General features: G+C 44.2%; 1 long non-coding RNA gene across 1 annotated transcript; it reads right to left on the bottom strand.

The window, feature by feature from the left end:
- Positions 1-670: 670 nt before the first annotated feature.
- LOC132010046 (uncharacterized) lies at positions 671-1,590 on the bottom strand. The gene is made up of 2 exons (XR_009402133.1): positions 1,503-1,590; positions 671-958 (listed from the first exon to the last, which is right to left on the bottom strand). It is a non-coding gene; the product is annotated as an uncharacterized LOC132010046 (long non-coding RNA).
- Positions 1,591-5,788: the final 4,198 nt, after the last annotated feature.

The raw sequence follows: 5,788 nt of genomic DNA, 5'->3' as shown, positions 1-5,788 counted from the left end.
TCAACACATTTCTGACCTTCATAACTCCACCTCTGTGTCTTTCTACAAAAAAAAAAAAAAAAAAAAAAAAAAAAAAAAAAGAAAGAAAGAAAAAGGGAAAAAAAAAGAAAAAAAAAGTTGTATGCTAATTTCTCTGAGCCTTTTGGACTAGATCTTTTTTAACCACAGCTGATCTCTGAGACACTTGGTTTTTACATGTGTGGATTTTATCATCTCTTCTGGATGATAAATGGGGGTATTGATATATTTTTAATTAATAGAGTTTTGAAGTAATGGCTGTGTAAGTACCATGGGAAGGATTATTCTTGTCAGTGGTTTTCCCATCATGTGCTTAGGATGAATTTCAGTCTGACCGAGTCTTGCCAAGAAAACTCACAGGATAAGCTCTGCCTTCCCAGCAAATATTGAGATTTGTTGACCTTAGATGGGTGGTTGAGCTTTGTCTTTCACTCAAAGTCTGGCATCAAATCCATTTAGCTTTTTGAGGCTTAGGCATTATAAACACTTGGAAGATTTTACTGGCCACTGTGGCAAAGCCATAGTCCATCCCAGAACATACAGATTTTGGTATAATGAGTTAGTGGCCTCGTTACTGGTGTCCACATTCTAGAAATGACTTATCTTCCAAGGAACAAGCAAGTAAATAAAGTTCCAGCAAAGCCCACCATGGATCGTTTTAGAATCCTTTACGATTTTATTTTATATGAAAAAACCCAGGAGGGTAGGAGGCCCACTCACTTGCATTTAGTCTAAACTCAATCTATGATTCTTTTTAGTGTCTCCTGGAAGTCATGGCATATGGGCATAATGGGGCACTGCAGGTGTTAACCCAATGCAAAGCAGTAATTCAGAAGGAGAAAGGCCGGGATCTTCACGGTTAGTACATCTGGGTTCATTTTCCTTGAAGCAGACACAAGTCCTTACATGTCAATTAGGTGTCTTTGGTCTTTTCCTCATGCTACAGAAGGAAAATGACCATGGTTAGAATTATGGAATTTCACTTTGGAAAAGACCTAAGAGGTCAAACTGTTCTTTGCTGGCAGCTGGGATCCACTCTAAAACATCTCTTCCAAATAGTCGTTGAACCATTGCTTGATTATCTCCAGTGATGGGAAACTCACCTCTGATGAGCTCTACTGTTGAACAACTTTACAAAAGGTCACTATTTTTATGCTAATAAGCTATAAGTGACTTGAATTTCTACCCACTGATTCTAGTTACATGCACAGAGAAGTCATTTCAACAAATCTATACCCTCTCCCAAAGGAAGAACATAGCAAAGACTCCCTCTTAAGAAGGGAATGAACCTTCCATTTACTCCTTCCCCAAGCTAGATTCTACCATTACCTCTCACCATCCTCCTTGTCACTGCATGGGATTAGAGTCATGTATATTCATTAGCCCACTAAAGCCCCGAGAGGTAGAATTCTGCAGGGCCACCCAACTGGAAAGTGATAGGTTGGGAATTCAAGATCACCTTTGGGAAACCCAAGTGATGCTACCTTCCATTGTTTTCTGCAGCTGCCCAGCACCAAGGATCCTGGGAAGACGTCTGGATGTTCCTTCTCCCATGATCCACCCTAAAACAAGGAAAACTAGAGAAAACACATAGCATTAAGTGGCAGTCTTGACTGCTGATCTTAGGTGCCAGAGACCCTACAGTGTGAGATTCCTTCCCAAACCCGAAGACCTAGAACCAGGCAGGAAATTCAGACGCAAAACACTGCTCTGAGGCAGGCTCACAGGGTTCCATTTCTGAGCCGCACTGCCACTCTACGAGGCAGCAATCACTCCGTGGCAATATATTCAAGAGACAGTTAAAAAATATCTCTTCCCCATTTACTGCTTTAGAAACAGAATCCACTGCCTAATTGAGAATCCTTTCTGCCTAATTACTCCATTCCCGATTTTTTTTTAAGCAGCAGAGTTGCTGTGGAATTATGTACTGTATAATTTCATCATTTAGCAATATGTAAATCAGGAGAAGAAAGGAAGAGGAAGGGAGCGACAGGAGACGTTGATCATCGTCTGAATTTCTGTGTGCAGAAATGGGCAGCAGGGTGTGGAGCAGGCAAGGAAAGACCCAGCCACTGAGCAGAGCCGGGCAGGAGTTCCAGTTGCCCCCGCAGAATCGTTCTACACTGCTCGGCAAACCACACTGGCTTCCCGAACCTCAGTTTCCCCTGCTGTCACATTTGGTACCTGCATGGCCAGCAGCCCCCATCACAGCTCCTGGCAGAGTGATGCCTGAATGAGTGAGAACCTGGCCCCCCCCCCCCCCCCGCAGAACTGTCAGTGGAGTGAAGTGAGGTAGTCAACATGCCCACTTTGAGGGAACTACAAAATGCTGATTATGTATAGAGAGCCTTAAGCGCTAATGGAGAACACACGGTTTCAGGCCTTGAATCAGAAAACACCTTCCCTTGCCTTGTTTGTTGGTCAAGGGGTCTGCTTCTTTAGAAGTAAAATGAGATTGTTCCAATGTGCTAGCGTCTGTCACAGCTAAGTCCCTCTTAATCCCCATGGCTGTCCCGCCACACTCTGCAGAGGAGAAAATGGCAGACTCGAGCTGATCTTTTTCGGTGAGTTTAGAGAAAATCAGTCTACGCAATTTGTCCCCTGGAGGCTGCCTGGATCTGGGGCTCATGGGCTAAGTTTCCCTGTGGAGGCAGCTCTCTCCCTGGCACCACTCTCCTAGGGTCTCCCTTGTTTCCAGCCCAGATGCTCAGGTAGAGGCATCCTTTGGCGAGGGGCGGAGCCTATCAGGTGGTCGCGCTCACTCAAGGGACTGTGACTTTAATTTCACAGCCCCCACCCACCTCCTGAGAGCATCTTTGCTGTGGGGTATGCTCTGAGAGACCTAGGAATGCATTCTTCTCCACTCCCTGAGAGAAGGGGCTCTTATTCTGTGCTGTTTGTGGATTCTGATTTTCCCCCACCAGGTCAGAGGAAATGCAGACAAGAGCCACCCCTTTCTAAAATCAAAAATCCAGTTTTGAATGCCCCATTGTCTTCATGGTACAGGGAGTAGTTAAAACACAATGATTTAAAGGTTTAGATTCAGGAGAACTGGATAGCCCCCTCCTCTTCTGGCTTCAATGTCTCCATTTCTTTGCAAAAACACTTAAAGTGGTTAATATCTCACGACTCCTTCTCTATCTTCCACCATAACATTCTCTGCCTCGGTGACCAGAGTCCTGGGCCTCACAGCCCAATGTTTTGGCCCAGCTGGACTGATCTTGCATTTGCAGAGGGAAGAATTGAATACCAGCATGGCAGACTCGGACACTGCAGACTGCAGAATTTGTCTTACAACCACTGTTTTTCAGGATAAGTTCAGCAACTACATCAAAAGGCAGCCGCTATAATAATTTTGGGGACTTAAATTTATATTTCATTTCAGAATCTCCAAGATCATCGGAGGTATACAGAATGGAATGTGCAATTGTATAGTTAGGAGGACAGAAATTTCTTAGAAATCATAATAAAAATCATTTTTATTAGAAATCATCTAATCAACTTCCTTAGAAATCTTACCTACCTCTAGCTTATAGATAGTCAAACTACTCAACAAATATTGAGTTCCTAGAATATGGCAAACCAAAACATTGATGAACCAGACAGGCAGAGCTGTGGTCTGTTTGTGCTCTCGTAAGGGAAACAGAAAGAAAGTGCTAAGCAAATGCGTTCAGATTTATGTAGGCTACTGTTGCTGCAACAAAACTAGAAGAAGTTGATGGGGATGTTTGTAGTTTGAATGGTCAGGGAAGACCTTCCTCCAAGAGAAGGTGATACTCAAGTAGAAACTTGAATGATGAAGAAAGGTAGTTGCGGAACAATTTGCTCAAGTTCACACAGCTAATTAGAAATTGACCCAGGCCTCACATCCAGGACTCCAGACGTCCTGTCTTGTGCTCACTGAAAACCATGCTGGTTTTCCCCCTAAATCCTCAGTCCACACATCTGCTCACTTTGCAAAGTTCCACCTGCTTCTGGATCCCATTCTCTTCTCTTCAGGGTCTAAGATGCCTCTCCTCGCCCAGCCTTGGGGCAAGGCTGAGCTGTCCTCAAGCTCTGTGGTCTATTGGTTCAAAACAATCATACCAACAGGCCTCATTATTCTAGATCTCTTTGCTGTGAGTCCCAAGTCATCAACATGGCTGAATTCAACAATGATTGATGGTGCTCCAATCACACGGGAGGTACTCTTAGACTTTAGTAAGAAGAAATCCCTGTCCACAAGAAGGTCCCAAAACATCTACTTATTATAAAGTAGGAGAGAGAGGAGGGTGCCACATAAGTGCACAACCATTCTTATCAATTTATCCTGAATTTATAGATAACCGGCTGTGTGCAAGACATCATGTCAGGCTCTAGCATGCTCACAGAAATAAATCAGGCAGTACCTTCACTCTCAAAAAATTCTGGGTTTGGGAGGGAAGAGAGCCTTAAAATACATAAGTGATTATAATACAAAGTAACAGATACTTCAGGCAAAGAATCCTAAAAGAAATACAATCAATGGTAAGGGGTGAGTATTATTTCCTTGAAGGTGAACCATGGAGGGCTTCCCAGAGGAGGGGACATTTGAGCTGAGCCTTGATGGGAAGGAGAAAAGGGCAATTTAAGTGCAAGGAGGAGGAGTAATAAGTCATGGAGAGAGAAAGTAGGAGGGTTTGGCTGGACAGAAGTAACCCCGTCCCCACAGAGCTGTTTCTTAGCTGCTCTTCTCTGCTTCGGCTCACAGGCCTGAGTCCCACACATGCCAGCTTCAGTCACAGGTATACAGGGGCACTGTTCTTCTTCCTTTGAAGAGACACGCACAACTGCTCCTTCATTGTGACATGAGGAAATGTCATGTTTGGGAATCACTTGCCTGGGGATAGCGGTAGGTCTTCTCGTCATGCTTCCTTCAATCTGAAGAGCTGGAATTTCTGCCACTTTAGATAGAATTCTCAGAACTTTTCTTTTTTCTTTTCTTTTCTTTTTCCTCTCCTCTCTTCTCTTTTCTTCTCTTCTCCTCCCTCTCTTCCTTCCTTCCTTGTAGAGATATAAAGTGCTTGGAGCAGAGGGAGATTGGGAGAGGGAGAGAGAGAATCTTTAGCAGGCTCCATGCCCAGCACACAGCCCGACTCAGGGCTCAATCTCCCGACTCTGAAATCATAACTGAGTAGAAATCAAGAGTCGATGCTCAACGTACTGAACCATCCAGGTATCCAAGAACTCATTCTTTTTTAAATATTTTATTTATTTATTTGACAGACAGAGATCACAAGTAGGCAGAGAGGCAGGCAGAGAGAGAGGAAGGGAAGCAGGCTCTCCACTGAGTAGAGGGCCGAACGTGGGGGTTGATCCCAGGACCCTGGGATCATGACCCGAGCCAGAGGCAGAGGCTTTAATCCACTGAGCCACCCAGGTGCCCCTCCCAGAACTCATTTTAATCACTCATGTCTGCTGTGACCTTTATACTAGACAAATGGATGGCAGCCAGATAGAAAGGGCAATGATCTCTCAATTAAGGTTCTAATCTGAAATTCCACCAACCTACCGTCACCTGTACTTGGAAGCCCCTAACACCTTGGACTCAACAGCCTGTACTGAATGTATCCCCTTCCTTCCTCAAATCTGCTCCTTTGCCCATGTACTGTTTGGGCTAATGGTTCACCTAATTAACAGTCGACACAAGGGGATCAATTCAAGCTACTGCACTTATATCTTCATCTCTTCCAGGTTTCTCTTCTCTTCCATAGAGTCTTCATATCCTGACAAATTGACTTCTCTGATGTCT

This window comes from Mustela nigripes, chromosome 2 (assembly GCF_022355385.1).
Source record: "Mustela nigripes isolate SB6536 chromosome 2, MUSNIG.SB6536, whole genome shotgun sequence".
NCBI lineage: Eukaryota > Metazoa > Chordata > Mammalia > Carnivora > Mustelidae > Mustela > Mustela nigripes.
The sequence above is the reverse complement of the archived record's forward strand: the minus strand, read 5'-3'. Positions and strand labels throughout refer to the sequence as shown.